Source organism: Ictidomys tridecemlineatus, chromosome 1, assembly GCF_052094955.1.
Source record: "Ictidomys tridecemlineatus isolate mIctTri1 chromosome 1, mIctTri1.hap1, whole genome shotgun sequence".
In the NCBI taxonomy this organism is placed as follows: Eukaryota; Metazoa; Chordata; class Mammalia; order Rodentia; family Sciuridae; genus Ictidomys; species Ictidomys tridecemlineatus.
Window position 1 is genome coordinate 211,896,711 of NC_135477.1, and position 17,056 is coordinate 211,913,766.

Sequence of the window (17,056 nt, forward strand, 5' to 3'; positions counted from 1 at the left end):
TAACAGTGTCCAATTTTGAGTAAAATAAGGAGGAGTAAGTGTCCACTTGATTTGTCAGCAAGGAGGTGACCGATGTGTACAAGGAGCATCAGAAGTGTGATGGGACTACAGGAGGATGAACGGCAAAGAAGTATAAGGACCTAGAGAGTCAGCGAAGCCCCACCGTGCTCAGCCATGATGCACATGAGAATCTGCTGCAGAGCTTTGAGCATTATTGATTTCTGGGCCCGTCACACAGAACTCAGATTTAACCAGACTGGAGTAAATTTATATGATGTATCAGTTCCCCATTGCTGCTATAACAAGTTGCCACAAATTTAGTGGCTTAAAACAACCCAAGTTTATTAGATTACAGAAGTCCAACAGGGGTCTCACAGGGAAAATTCCATACATCAACAGCTCTGTGGGCCTTTAGAGAGACCAAAGGCAGAATCCACTTTCCTACCTTTTCAGCTTCTAAAAGACCCTTTCCTCCATATTCCAAGCCAGCAACATCGAATCTTTCTGGACCTTTTTGTGTTGATTACATCTCCTTCTGACTCTCTTCTTCTGTCTCCCCTTTCCACTTTTAAGGACCCTTGTGATTACACTTGGTGCCTATTACAAACCCTATTTTTTTTTCTTTTTTGGTGGTACCAGAGATCGCCCTGAGGATAATCTCCCACTTTAAGATCCTTGGAAGGTGACAGATTGATGTTGGGATGTTATCTTAGTCTGTTCTATATTGTTAGTAACAATAACATAGACAGGGAAAGTTTTAGAGAAAAGAACTTTAGTTTGACTCACTGGGTTAAAAAAAAAAAAAAAGGCTTATTTTGGCTCATGTTTCTGGAGGTCCAATGTCCAGGGCTTGCATCTGGTGATGGCTGCCAGAGTCCTGAAGTGGTGCAGGGGATGTTTTGTATGTGTTTTCCATCTCCCCGCTGCTTCTTATAGTCACAAGTATAGCAAGGACTTCACCTTGATAGCTTTATCTACCCCTAATTGATTCTCATCTCCAAACACCACAGTTGGACTAAGTTTCTACCCTATTCACATTTAACAATAGAGATTAAAATGAGTTTGGAGAGGACAAACCATAGCAATTTTAGATACCTTTGGAAAATCGTTATTCTGCCTTCTACCCATGAGTACAATCTTAAACACTCCTTTTGTTTCCTCTGGGGGGAAAAAAAAGGATTAAGCAATACTTGAAAGAAAGAGGGTATAATAATGAGGCTGATAAATATTTTCTTTGGTTTTGTTTTACAAAATAGGGTGTGTAGACATGGCAAGTTCAAAGCCAGCCTCAGCAACTTAGACACTGTCTCAAAAAATGAAAAAGAGCTGGGAATGTGGCTCAGTGGTTGTATGCCCCTGGGTTCAATCCTTGGTCCCACAGAAAAAAAAATAATAAGAGAAATAATGTAGACAAGCATTTTAATCCCTAGCTCCATTTTTCAGTGGAGTCTTAACAGTGAAATTATGTTGGAGAAGAACAATTTTTATTTGACACTCTCTAAAGCCTGCCCAGAGCTAACTCTTCTCCCCCTTCTTCCCTTATTTGAAACATGACATATTGTAGAAGTTTCCAAACCCATAGTTATAATTAAAAAGACGAGCCAAAGATATGCAGTCGCATGCTCAAGGTGAGCCTGAAGATATCCAAACCTAGATTTATAGAAAATGAGCTTTTCAGAGGCTGAAACTGAAGAGGCTAATCTGAAATGAAACTCAATTTTCTCCAACCCAGCGGCCTGAGGTTACTTGAGACAGGTCTTTTGTCAGCATAGGGGCCTTAGAAATGAAAGAGTGCAGAGATGATCAAATGCCAAGATTGCCATATTGTGCAGGGAAGGCGAGCATGTGTTTTGGTTGGAAGGAGGGAGAGTGTTCAATTAATCCTGAAATGTTTGCAAAAACAAATGATGGGCAAAAAGAAAACTCAACTTGAAAGGGGAGTGAGTCTTTATGAAGGAACCATCTCCACCAGTCTGGCAGCTATAAAATAAACATGTCAGCAGCCAGGCCAGAGCATGGATAATTAGGAATGAGGAGCAGCACATGGACAGTTTTCATTAAAACCAAGGCAGCATAGCAGATGAGCAGGCCTCAGTGGCCTGGCACCATAGGCTCAGAGGAGACAGGGCCGTGCTTCCCAGCCTTGCTGGCGCCCAGGGCCCAGCCGCTTTCCCTTCAAATGGGGGCCAGGATAGGAAGGTGTGTGTTTAGACTGTGCGAGCATCTGTCGTCACCTCAGTCTCTGGCCAGCAACAGGGGAACACAGGGATAGATTAATTAAGCCCCTCGGGACATCCCACAGACTCATCAGAGTGGGAGGCTTCCTCTCTGCTCTTCACCCTTTCCTTATTCTGGCCACTCCCAGGATTGCAGATTATTTGACCCCTTAGAGAGCAGAAAGTACCACCCAAAATACATGTATTCCTTGTAAGTAATTGCCTCATTGTTGCATTTTAAAAAATGAATATTGGTGTAGTGCAGTAAAGGCAGAATGCTGATCCATGCAGAAAGAGGGTGGGGCTTACAAGGGCGCTGCTGCTACTGCCCCTGTGGAGGATCCTGGGTCATGAAGTAACCATGCCATGGCAGCCAGACTTGTGCCTGCTTGACAGGAAAACACTGGTTTGATGACAATGATGCAGGCCATCCCCCAAGGCAGGTCACTTAATAACCGCTCTGCATCGACCCAATAGAATATCTGATTTGTGTGGCTGTAAAAGGCACGGTCAGCGGCTGGATTGAGGTGAACGTAGTGGAACTGACATAGTCAGATATAAGGAAAGCCAAGATAGTCTGAGGCTCCCTGCCTCCCCCTGCCTGTCTTATAAAAGGTGAAGCTGGACACACTAGGAGTGGCGGGTCTGTATCCAACAGTTCCTTTTCCTACTGTCCACTCACTCCTGCTGCACCACTCACTCACTGTTCCTCCAAAACCACCTCTCACTGCTCAGCAGAGCTTCCTTTTCTGCAGCTGGATTTGCCTTCATTGATACTCTGCTCCACTCCTTCCTGGGCAGAGCTGAATCAGAGAAGACAGGGATGGCAGGATGCTGTTTTGACTGGTGAGTTAGGTCCCAGCTGACTATTTCTTTGCTGCTGCATCTGCCCTCAGGGAGTCTGCCTCAGCACTTGCCATTCCCAGTGAGGTGCCTTCTTCAAAGTCAGGAATTGTTCCCAGAAGTCTGTATCTTGAAGGCTGTAACACTCAAAGCAAGTCCAAGTTAAAAAAAAAAAAAAAGTGACAGATTTGGTGACCAAATGCAACTGGTGGACAGTAGAGTCAATAATTGAGTCAGAGATAGTCTAATAAGGAAAAAGATGATGTCAAGTTTATAAAACTGAGTTAGAGATGCCTGTGGGAACTTGAACAGATGAGCAGAAAGTTATCCTGGAACCTTCAAGAAAGGTCAAAGATAAAACCTAAGATTTGAGAATCATGTAAGTCAGCTTTCCATCACTGTGACAAAATACCTGAGACAAACCACTTTAAGGGAGGAAAGACTTATCTTTGATTCATGGGTTCAGAGGTATTAACCCTTGGTCACTTGGCTCCATTGTTTATGGTCCTATAGTGAGGCAGAGCCTCATGGCAAGGATCATGTGGTAGCAGAGAGATAGAGAGAACAGCCTGGCCCAGGACAAGATATACCCTTCCAGGGCACACCTCCAGTGACCTACTTCCTCCAATGAAGATTTAGCTTCTAAAGCTTCAATTTCCTCCCAATAAAACCATCTGATTATGAATCCATCTATGGACTAATTCACTGATGAGATTGGAGCCCTCTTGATCCAACCAACTCTGAACATGGCTGCAATGGGGACCAAGCATTCAACACCTGAATCTCTGGGGGATGCTCCAAATCAAACCATAACAAGAATCACCTACTTTCACAAGCTGATGTGAAACCCAGCTTGCTTTCTAGTGAATTATGCCTGATACATCTTTTTCTGTCCCTTTATTTTCAGCCTTTGTTTTGTTGTTGTTGTTGATGTTGTTGTTGTTGTTTAGTTCTATTTGTTGTTGTTGATGGTGATGGGGATCAAAACCAGGGCCTCACACATGCTAGGTGAGTGCTCTATCTCTGAGCTACACTCCCAGCCCACTTTATTTAAGTACAGCTCTTGAATGAAACATATAACCTGTCTTTGGGCTTTTAAAATCCAATCAAATAATCTACCTTTTAAATAGGTGAATTTAATCTGTCTTACATTTATTCTGGCTAATGATAATTTCGGAATTATTTTTACCACTCTATTTTGTGTTTCTGCTTTCCATCCTTTATCTTTGGTTCTTATCTCTTTTATTGCCTTCGGTTGGATTGATAACACTTTTCTGTATTTCTTTTCCCCCTGCCTCTGCTGGCTTGCGATCCGTAAATTGTGTTTATCTTCTTTTGGTGTTTATCTTTAAATTTTTAACATAAACATTCAACCATAAATTTTCTCACAAGGTCTAAATTTGTTCATTATTTCCATCTTCCTACAGCCCATGAAAAGGAATTCACTCAGTTTACAAGAACACTGGCGAGATCCTTCCTCCATCTGGCTACTCATCTTTTTTAACCCTGACATTTTCAACACAAAAAAATAATTTTAATTATTTCTTAAACAAATTGTTAAACATAGAGATTTTTTTAAAAGTGTATTTGTATACTCATGACGTTTCTTGCAACCCAGCCATTCTCTCTGGACTTAACTTTCATGCTTGCATAAGAGCATTTTTAACCGTTTTTGAGGGTGCTAAATTCTAACAATTTTATTATTTTTATCTCTAACAATTATCTCTAACAATTTTATTATTTTTCTCTCACTTTTGAATGACAGCACAATCCATTAGTTCTCAAGTTTCCAATTCTGCAAATATTTCAACAAAATTGACACAGATACATTTAAATAGGTTGGAAATAATAATCTAGAGCTCATATATTATATCACTTAGCATGATTCCATTACAGTTATTATAAGATAATTATATTCTTATTATTAGACAATTACATATTATATACTATATTTAAATTTTTACTTGTTCCACACCTGGAATAATGGTATAAAATCTATTAAATGACTGTAAAATATGAGGTTGGCTATTAGTTTCCACAGTGCCTTCAGGAGATTGATGCACTCTCTTCTGGAATATACTGTTGCTGATGAGAAGTCTGCTGTCAGTCTTGCTGGTTTCTCTGTGTAAGCAAAGCATCTTTACTTCTGTCAGCTTTTAAAAGCCTTTTTTTACTTTTCCTTAGTATTTTGTAGTTTCCTCACAGTGTGTCTCAGCATGGTTTTACTTTTATTGACCTTGCTTCTTTCTCAGGATGCACTTTCAATCAAGAATCATGTATCTTTCTTCAATCAAGAACATCCTCGGCTATAATGTTTTCAAATATTGCCCTTCTGTTCATCATGTTCTTCTTCTAGAACTCCGTTTAGATGTCTGTTGGAGTTTCTCTGTCAGTGTCTCCTCAATGCACTTTCTGGGTAAAAATAAAAAAACTTTATGTTGCATCCTGATGAATTTCTTAATACTATATTCTAACTCATTCATTCCCTGTTTGACTATGACCAGTTTTTAGTTTATTCCATCAACTGAATTTTAAATTATTAATTTTTTAAATTTCCCACATTCTAATTTAATCATTTTTATAGTCACCTCTTATTGTTTCATTTCTCTGTTTCACAGTTTCATGTTTTATTATGGATATGATTTTTTCATTTATCTCTTTAAATACCCTAAGCATTATTAGGAAAATTTTTGTAGAATTGTTTTATGAAAATATTTTTATTTGATATGAGTTTTTTCTAATTGTTCATTATATTGGCTCTTTTTTAGCATTAAATGTCACCTATGAGTTTTGGGATTTTCATTTGCATTCATTTGTCTACTTTTTAATTTTGCTGTAACATTCTCCTTTCTAACCCATAATTACTTCCTCCTGAATTCTTCATTCTTAAATCTAAAACTAGTTTTCATATGTGACTTGTAGCTTCTGTCTCAGGGTGCTACTCCAGTCCAGTAATCAGCTCAGTATATTGTCATGAGACTCTACCCAAACCCAGAGCTTCCAGAGTAGCCCTATAGACCCTCAACAGCTGAAAGCAGAAGAGAATTTTTTCAGTTTCCTTTTATGAGGGAAGCCTTATTTAGAACAATGACTCTGATCTTGCCTATCCTGCATCAAGCACATTGACCCCACAATAATGCAACATCCGGTCATCTGTGCCTGACTGTGGTCTCAGAGCTGAGTAGCCTGTGATCTCAGCCTGACTTGTAACTTTCTTTCTTTTATAATTTTTTGTGCAGTTGTAGATGGACAGAATGCCTTTATTTTATTTGTTTTTTTATTTTTATGTGGTGCTGAGGATCGAACCCAATGCCTCACACATGCTAGGCAAGGTCTCTGCCACTGAGCTATAGCCCCAGCCCGTAACTTTCTTTCCTGGTCATTTTGGGTTCATGGTAATGTTTATTTTGCTTTTAAGTCTTCTCATGTCTTTTTCATTTTATCTTTTGATATTTTATCTCTATTTACATGCATTCAAAACACATTAAATGAATCAACGCATAAATTTACAAAGCCATTATGCTTAGAATATGGAAATTGGGTGTAGATGAGAACTGGAGTCCAGAATACAAGTATCTATGGTATCCTGCAGCCTCTTAGCCCCAGGAAGGAGAGTTTTGTGAATCTCAGAGTCATGGGAATTGGCAGGAATCTGGTCTCACCGAGCCCCAGAGGAAAGTCTCTAAAAGAAACAAGACCAATGGAGAAGAAAGGCTCTAGCCAGAAAATCAGAAGATACCCTATTTCAGAGAAAAAAGAGGACAGATTTCTGGTAGCAATAGGTGCTAAAACATGGGTTTTTTCAGTTTCACGGGTCAAGTATGAAAGACACTCTTGCAAGCACAAACACTGCAAAGGATATTTATTTCCTATCTGATAGAAATATCACTCCCTTTCATTAACACATGTGTAGATTGGTGCCCTCCTAGGCGAAGGGAATTGTCACAGGTTGGATTCTTCAGGAAGCCAACTTAAACAAAGATTAACATACAGCCCGTTTTATGGTCTGGATATGGTTTGAATGTGCTCTCCAAGGGTTTGTGTGTTGAGAGCTTGGTCCTCAGTGTGCTGAAGTTGGGAGGTGGTGTGGAACCTTGAAGAGGTGGAGCCCAGTGGAAGATGACTAAGGTCATTGGGAGTACTGCCCTCAGAATGCTAGTGTCATATAGTGACTTGTTATCAAACAACACCACCTGCTATGGTGTCCTGTCTTGCCAATGTGATCTCTTTCTCACACACCTGCTTCTGCCATGATGTGATGCACTTCAGGAGACCTTTGCCTCAGTTATGTTTTATAGTAATGGAAAACAGAGACATACAGAAAACTTATTAGGGAGATTCCTTGGAACAAACAATTGTGAAAAGAAGGAGAAGGAATCAGGATGGTGCAAGCAGAGAAGCTGAGCTGTGACACAGGCCCAAAAGCAGCATTGACCAACTCCCCTGGGAACTCAAGGACCCATGACAGTTATTCCATGTTGGGCTTAAATAGCCGGCCTTTATATTCCTATTAAAATCAGTCACTGAATATCAGTGCTCCAGGGACAGCCATGGCCTTGGGTGAGGCAGCAATCAACTAGTTCATTCTTAATGTGGGGTTTCGTGTATGACTAAACACAACTGTAGTAATTCTGTCGGACTTTTTCTAATTTGGGAATTGATTTTTTTCTCAAGTCTCAGACATTTTCAAAGACCCTTTAAAAATCCCATAGACCATAGCATAATGCCCGTGTGAACTAAGAGTTAAAACAGTCCTGTCTGATCCTGGGGGAAAGAAGCTATAACCATGTCAAATCTGTCCCATTATTCTTGCCCCAACATATGGCAGCTAAAGTTGGAGAGGGCATGAAAGAGGCCACATACCTGACTCTGCTAATTTTCCATAGACCCCTTTCTAGCACATCTTTGGCCCCTTTAGGGCTGCACATATAGAGCATAAGCCCTAAGAGCTCATCTCCTTATTTTGTAAGGGAGAGGTGAGGTGGTCAGTAATCAGCAACGGCTATGTGGAGCAGTTAATTGGTCCCATTCATAAACTGCTTCAATTCTCCACCCTCACAATAGAAAAATCCAGGCACCTGCTGGTGATATCAGAGGTAAAGTAGAGAGTGATATCAGAGGTAAAGTGGAGAGAAAAGTGTCCCGACCCTTCTATTCATAATGTTAACATATGTACATACTCCCAAAGAATGTTTAATCTAATCCGTTTGCTGAGAACCTGATTTGTGTCTTCCCATATCACCACATTCATATGAATCCCTGATCCAAAATGTCACTATATTTGGAGTTAGGGTCTAAAACAAAATAATAATGATTAAGTGACATCATAAGGGTGGGGTCTTAAAACGATAGACTGGTTGTCTTTCTAAGAAGAGGAAGAGGCAGGGTATCTCTCTTTCTCCCCCCTCTCCAAACTCTCTCCCTCTCTACAACCCACTTATGTGTGCAGAGATGCCAGGAAGCACCCTCACGAGAAACAACCTTTTATCTTAGACTTCTATCCTCCAGAACTATGAGAAAATAAATTTCTTTTATTCAAAATGTGATAAGTATATTCATCTTGTTTTAGATTCATTCCATTTTAAATACTACTGGAGACATTTCTATTTTGTTGGTCTATACAGTTCTTGCAGTAATTTTAAAAAACAGATGCTCAAGATAAAACTCTGGTTTGGGTAGCTTACCTGTCAGTGCACAAATATAGTGATGATCTCCTTGCCAACAGCAGAAACACATGACACACAGTGGCCACATACTTACTTAAGTCATCACTTAAAGAGTGCCTGGGATAATGTGCCAGTTAAGATCAGACCCTGGGAAAGCAAATGACTCCCTCACTCAACTGATGTAGGCTGTTCTGTGGACCCTGCTTCTTAAAGTGCTGCGAGCTGATGGAAAGGAAACTAGCCATTCAGGCACAGGTACAGAACCAGTGGGCTTCTATGAGAATCTTTTAAAGCACCTGTTATTTCTAGTAGCTACTGGGTAGACATCAATGAAATTTGGCCCAAAATCTAATTGTACATGTTGCAGAATTACATTGCAAACTGAATACAAAGCCTACCCATGTCTCCTATGTTAACACAGGAGCATTTAGTTGAGAAGATGTGGGACTCTGAGCGTTGGGAGGGGAAAATTGAGAATGTTTGAGAATGCTTAGAATCTTAAACTGACAAGTCCCCCTGAGTCCCTTTTTCTTATGAAGGCAGTCTTCCTTCCCCTTTCTGAAGAAGCCAGACTTCCCTAGCTGAAAGTCCCAGTAATGTTATGATCTCACCTTAGGCAGCCTCTTGCAAAGGGATACTCCTCTCCTTAAGACCCACTCCTCCAAGTTCAGAATCCATAAATAGAATCAAATACCACTGTACTCTAGAGGGGGAAATTTCAATGGCTATTCTGGAAAAAGTCAGACATTCTAATTCACATGAGCAGGAACGTGGAGAACAGCCGTGTGAGTAAATTCTAAGGGTGATTGCAGCTGAGAATAGAAAATAACATGAGTTGAGACTGAATTTATCAATAAGGATATGCCTACTCAAGATTCCAGGCTTGATGTTCTAGCTCATGCAGCTGGAAACAGTTCCAACAGTTTCTTGCTTGGTTGACTAAACCTTGGATTCAACTGCCCACATTCAATTACATCAAGATGCCCAAATTTCCCTGGTATAATGGGCTGTGTGTACTTCGGTCAGCACCACTGACCATGAATTTAGGAAATGACTCGTTTATCATCATGATGGCTCACACAATGCTTCGAGGAAGTAGGACATCCTATAGTGAAAGAAGTACATCAGAGTCTTCACACTCATGGAAATCTCTGGCCTTATGATATAAATGCCATTGCCCAGAAGAAGCTAGCCTGATAGAATGACTTGTTGCAGACTCAGTGACAGTGCCAGATGGGAGACAACAGCCCGTGGGGTTGGGCACTAATGCTATAGGACCTAATATAAGCTTTAAACTGCAACAGATATTTGATGCTCTTTCCCCTGTAACCAGAAAACATGGGCCTGGGGACCAAGGGGTAAGAACCAGTCCTGTTCACCCATTCTCAGAGATTCACTTTGTATTCCTGTAGTCTTGGACCTGTCCCTAAGGAAGGACTTCTTCCACATGAGGTAGAAGAGGAAATTTCCATCCACCTATTTAAATTCCTTTGTGTCACTGCATCAACAGGCAGAGAAAGGTTTAATTTCAATTATCAAGGGGAAAATGGATTGTGACGACACAATGAAGATAAGGAGGCCATCACCGAGGACAATCTGAGATGTCCCTTAAACTCCAATAAAGAGCAATAGAAGATTGTAACCATCCATTAAGGGCAGGGCCACTGAAGATTCAGAGCCTCTGGGAACTTTTATTTCAGTTACCCCACTGGGTCAAGCACCCTGACCAGTGCTGGCCACAGGCTTGGTGATGGTGATGAGGAACAGGTGGTGGAAGGAGAGAGTAATAAGTATCAATAAGTGGTCTCATGATCATATGTAAGATATAATGACTTATATAATAGCAGCTATTAACATTTTATTAGAACTGTATTATTCAATTCTTTCTTTTTCTATTGTATTTTATGATCAGAATTGAAGGTGTGTGACTTTACTCAATAGGCCACAGAGTATAAGAGGCCACATCCAGACCTTTGACAAGGAACATGTCAGTTGGAAATGATGCATTTGAAATGGAATGGACAACTGATGGGACCTTGGCTCCCCCCTTCTTGGGAGAGGGTAAGAATATTTTGATTTGTGTGACACATGCCTTGTGAGGGAAATGAGAACAGATACCAGGTTGCAAAGGGGGTCGACTGTGTAGGCCTGTTCACTTTTATATCCATTATCTGATTCCCTTTTTCTGGGAGCTCTATTTCTAAGTCTCTCCTGTCTTCTGGTTTCTGAGTAGATATGGCCAATGGAAGATAATGGAGGAAGACTGGAAGTTGGGAAAAGAAGAAAAGTCTAAGATAATTTCTCCCCCTTATCCTGCTTCTGATGGCATCTTGATAGTGGCTGAAATTCTTCTATGGCTTCAGCTCCCAGCTTACAGTAAATGACCCCATACCTGGCCTTGAAAATAATGTCTCCTTAGCTTGTCTTACCAGTGGAGGGGTGCTTTTTCACCTTTGTAATCAATGGGAAGAAGTCAATCCCCATCATCAAATAATGTCCATTTATGTCATTTCCACCTTTTGGTGAGTATGAATAATGCCATTATGAACATCTGTGTGCAAGTTTTTGTATGGACATGTTTTAGTACTTGGGTATGTACTTCTGGGTCATATGGTAACTTGCCATTTCACTTTTAGAGTGTTTTCCAGAGCAATTGTACCAGTTAATATTTCTAATTCATTCTTTTTAGTAACTACCAAAAAAATCCACAATATGGCAAGATGGATGTTTTATAATTAGGTTAATCTTTTGAAATGGTTATTGAAATTCATTTAGGGAGCTGGGATTGTGGCTCAGTGGCAGAGCACTTGCCTAGCACATGTGAGACACTGGGTTCAATACTCAGCACCACATACAAAAAATGAGCAAATAAAATAAAGGCATGGTGTCCATCCATAACTACAAAAAAATAAAAATAAAAAAAGAAATACATTTAGGTTTTCTCCATTCTTTTCATGATTACAACTAATCTTAATCATTTACAAATGCATACTTTATGCACCCTCAGGGATTCTTAGATACAAAATTACTATGTCAAAGGATAAGTTTTTGTCTGAAAGCATGTCAAAGTACCCCCAAAAGGTTGCTACCAATTGCTCTTCATGCAATTGCATGTAACTCAGCAGATTTTCCCATATCCTGGCTAATACTAGATACATTTAGATAATTTTTGATTTTGCCAATTTGTCAAGGAAAAAGTTTGTCTTCTCGTTTTAATTTCATTCCTTTGATCATGAGTAGGACTAAGCATCTTTTCAAATAATTGTATATTTATTGCCCAAACATCAATAGCTAGATTGGCTGATTTCTAGAATTCTTCACAGTTGTAAAATTTGACTTGTGTGAATTATGTCCAGACAAGAAGTGATGATGACGACAGTGCTGGCTGAAGCCACACTGGCTTTATGGAGCTTGGGACTGTTTGTGTCCCATAGGTCCTCACTCACCAGCACCCTGCTGGGAGATTTAGGGTCTAATCCTGTCTCGCTTACTCATGTAAGTTTTGAGATCATCTCCAGCCTCATTTTGTTAAATGATAACATTGTCTATTTCACCAAATTATCATAAAGTTCACATAAGAGAACAGGTACAATGGCATTGGGAAGAATAATAATAAAGTGATCTACCTAAGAGCCAGTGTTATCAGTTCTTCTCTCCCATATCTAGTAGTTAGAACTGCAGAAGCCATAACCTGGCCAGTAGTTGCTAGAAGTGCCTACTAGTCTCTCCTTGGTGAAAACAACTCTTCTTAGAAGCACAGATTAGAAGAGCCGCTCTCTGTCCCTGCTTCCCCATTCCAGAACTTGACACATCTGAGCTCCAGGACCTGTTTTGACCTTCCTTCAATTCCCAAGATGAGAAACAATGTCAGGACTCAGGTGGGCTTTGTTTGTTTCGCTTGTTTTTCAGGTTAGTTTATTCCACTGTGTCTCCCTGTTGTTCCAATTATACGCTGAGCTTCTCTGTCCTTCCTCATAAATCAATTAAAAGTTGACTAAACTTGGAAGATGGCTGATGAGCTGGCCATAGCTCTGTGCCAGAAGTAGTTCTTGAGTGTACATTCTCCAATCCACAATTAAGAACTGTGAAGGGAAGCACCTACGGGTTACATTTCCCAGCCCTGTGACATCTAGATGTAGCCATGTGACTTGTTTTCGCTCACAGACTGTGAACTGGATTCACGTGTGTCATTTCCTGACATGGGCTTTTTAAAACTGGGGTACCTCCTTCTTGTTCTCTTTGACCTTCAGCAAGCTGAATTCAGAAGGCTTTAGACAATAACTGAGCTGTAAGATGGAAGGAGCACAGGTATGTATTAAATTGGTTAACGTTTCTCTGTTTGCCACCAACATATGCTCAGTTCTTGTTATGTCCCTGGATGACCACAGTGGGGAAAGCTGACATGCCTGGCTATTAAATAGTGAGAAAGAAAATCCCATTACTTATTTTTGAGATGTATTTGGTTCAGCAGCTACCATTACTTTAATATCTTGCCTGAAAACATTTCACCAGCATGACCATTTTAATAAGCTGGGTAATAGCAAAACTCATGACATTCCCAACAGCCAACTTCATTAGCGCCAAGAAATTTCTTCAAACAGGGAGCTCAATAAATTACCCTCATGTCATAGCTTGGTTCTGCTATATCCAGCAATTCTCAGCTTGTGCTTTGAAAAGCTCTGAAGCATGAGACACAGATGTTTAACAACAAAAAATTACAACGAATATGTATGTTGACTGTGTGTTCCTGATAATTACCAAGAAGTATGAAAGATTCAAAGTAATAGTTTAAGAACATGATGCAGTCTTGTTCGGGAGCTCCCAATTTTAAATGTGAAGGCAAAATGCTAACTTTTTCAAGACCGCTCATATGGGTGGTACCCAGAGTAGGTGCTCTAAGATTTTTAAAGACAGTGAGATCCTTTGCATTTGAGGGCAATGTGATAAAGCTTTATGGAGGAAATGGGCTTTGCATTGAACCTTTACGAGTTGTACGGAATTAAGGGATAGAATCATGTTACAGAGATAACAAAAGTTGAACTAGCAAGTTAAGTCACAGTTGCATTCCAGATAATCTGGAAAGACTTAAACACCAGGAGAATGAAAACAGACATCACTAGAAAGGCAACAAGGACATGGCAATTTTAGGTTCCCCTCAAGTCCTAGAATTTTAGAGCTGTCTGTGTAATTTACCCTTGGCAAAAGCCACAGCTGCTATATGCTCTTTTTAGAGTTACACTCCCAGACCCCCTTATTTTTCTTTGGTCTATTTCCATGGTCCTCAAGTTTTTAGTTATTCCATATCTACATACCACTTCTATATTTTAATTTAATACTTTCTTTAAATCTACTTCTAATTAATTTCTAAGCAAAAAAAAACCTGTGAAATTGTAAGAAGGATATACATACTAGATTAAATCTTTTGTTAATACATAATCAAATAATTCATACCCATTATAATTTTTAGTGTTGTTCTGTTTGCCATCTATATACTCAATTCCCATTAGCAATTTACAGATCATGCTTGGAAAAATGCAGTCCTACCCTGAACCATCACCCACATCTCTCCTGGGTTCCCAACTCACCTGTCTCTCCACATTCAGTCTCTCGTTTGTTTTGCCCATTTTTTTAGACTCAGTAATTGATTGAAAAAGTAATACTGCCACAGATAATTCTAAAATGTTAGTGGTTCAACAACAACAAAAAAAGGTGTATTTCCTGTTCATCACACAGGTGGGACAGCCCTCTTCCATCTATGGTCTAAACCATGTAGAACAAAAGGCCCTTTCGGCCACCATGGCAGGAAAGAGAGAAGAGCTAAGGATCCTGTAGAGTGATTGAAGGACCAGGCCTGGAAGTAGCCTGTGTCACATCCGCCCACATCCCTCAGGCCATATGGTCCCAACACAACTGCATGGGAGATAGAAATACAGTGCATCCCCCGGGTATTGATGAGTACTAAGGATCTCTGCCATTGTAAAGAACGTGCTATTGACTTAGAGATCCTCTGGGCCACTGCTCCAAAAACTGCCCCTAAGACAGGACAAGGTATCTGAGAATTACAATCTCACATGCATCTGCTTAACTGAGCAGGTATTTTTATCAAAATGGTCACTAAGGAATTGAAGCAACCCAGCCAGGCATTTCTTCTCTCCATCTGTTCCTCATTAGTATAAAGGGCAAATAGAATTTTATAGTGTTTCTTTATTTTCATTGTACTTAACTTTCCCCTCTCATCCTCTAGATTAGAGTTTGAAAATCAAAGCTGCATGAATTTGTTCCTATTGCTTATGGAACAAATTATCACAAAGTTAGTGGCTTAAGCAAGACAAATTCTTCTTTTTAAAATTTTTTTATTAGTTGCTCAAAACATTACAATGATCTTGACATGTCATACATTTGATTCAAATGGGGTATGAATTCTTATTTTTCCACGTGTACAGATTGCAGGATCACATTGGTTATACAGCCATGTTTCTTCTTAAAGTTCCTTTCTGGAGGCTCCAGGGAGAATGTTTCCTATCACATCCACAGTCCATTTGTGCCAGAGCGGTGAGGTAGATTACTGAAAAGCCAAAGAAAGTGTCCAGAGATGGTGTGCGAGGCATAGGACTTATAGGGAAAAAAATCTTACCAGAGATCAGAGGCTGCTCTGAGAAAAGTTCAGTGGAGACAGGCTGAACAGATAGCACCTCTAGCCCTCAAGGTGCCTCGCCAGCATTTTGTCCAGTGGCAGCTGGCTGAACAAGTGACACATATCCTTTCCATGGTATCCTCAGTTCTTGCACCAGTCACCATTGAGAGACAGGTTTTGTTTTTTAGGCTGCAGAAACAGTGGCATCATGAGCATTAGCTTGCATAGTTTGCCTTGTATTACCAGCATCTCAAGGAGAAACTATGCAAGAAATCACACAAACCTGCTCTAGTTCCCCGTGTGCCTAAGGGAAAGCCGGTGTCCTTCAGGATAGTATGTATCTGGACATTCCTGCCAGGCTCACTCTCATTTTCCCTTAACTTGGTTAGGTTTTGGGAAACAGAAAGGAGGCATTCAGAGACATGATGTTTTACTGTCCCCCTTTTCACTAATGGGCAGTATATTATCCTTCCAACTCCCAGAAGCCTCCTGCATTCCTTGGCTTGTGCACCCTTCCATCTTCAAAGGCAGTGATGTTGCTACATCTCCTTTACATCAAGCCACTTAGACTGTGCCTCCTTCGTCACTTTTTAGGACCCTTGAGTTTACACTGGGCCCACTTGAATAATCCAGGATATTTGCCACCTCTCCAGGTTGGCTGATCAGCAACTTCATCGGTGACTTTAATTCCTTTGCTGTGTAACATAACGTATTCACAGGTCCTGTGAATGAGGGCATGCACATCTTTAGGAGGTCATTATTCTGCCTACAGAGGCCCTTAGGACATATCCAGAGCATGTTTCATTTGATCAGTCCAATAGGGGTTTTTTCCCCCTAATATTTTAGAATTTTTAAAATTTAAATGATTTTAAATTGAGAGATTTTCTGCATTTTTAAAGCTACCCATGTCTAGCTTCTCTTAAACACTCAGGAGACCTAGGGCCAGGATTCTCTCATCAAAACAACTGGCAGGGAGAACAGCCTGAGTCTGACTCCAGGCAGAAGCAAGGGGAGATCTGGGTTCAAGGACAGGATTGAGGGCAGGAGACCCAGCTGGGATACCCCAGGGCCAGCTGACCCCACTCTTGTTCCTTTCAGTCTCAACTTTCTGCTCAGGTGAGGTGTCCATGGAGTGGCTCCTGGCCCAGCTATGCATCACTAACATGGTATAACTGCTCCTGTGGTGGGAGGGGGACACCATGGGCCACTGCTTCACCCTGCTGGTGCTCAGCACCCTGCCCCAGGTGCTCATCCTCTGCTCAGTGCCTGCCATTGTGTGCCCCAGGAGTGTAGAGACAGCTGCAAGATGTCCATATTTGAGTACATTTCTCACCTGCAGCCAGATCTCCCCCATAGAGTCACTAGAATTGTGAAGTCTCTGAAGTAGGGCAGAAGGAGAATAAAAGCTGAGTGTCTCCACTTAGCAGCAATGTGGTTTTTTGGGCAAGTTACCCACCCTCTCTGAGTCTCATGGCGTTGCTGAGAGGGTTCAATGAAACAATTTATTTAAACATTCAGTGGAGCACCGGTGTATTTTTGAAGCTCAAAGCATGGTAGAAGTCATCACCATTGTAGATTTTCAGATGCTCGAACACAAGTGTCATGAATTGGAGGCAAAAGGGGGTGAACAATGTTTTAACCAAAAAGGATGACTTGTGTTGAAGTTGTAGGCCAGTTTCTCACCTCCTCCATTCAAG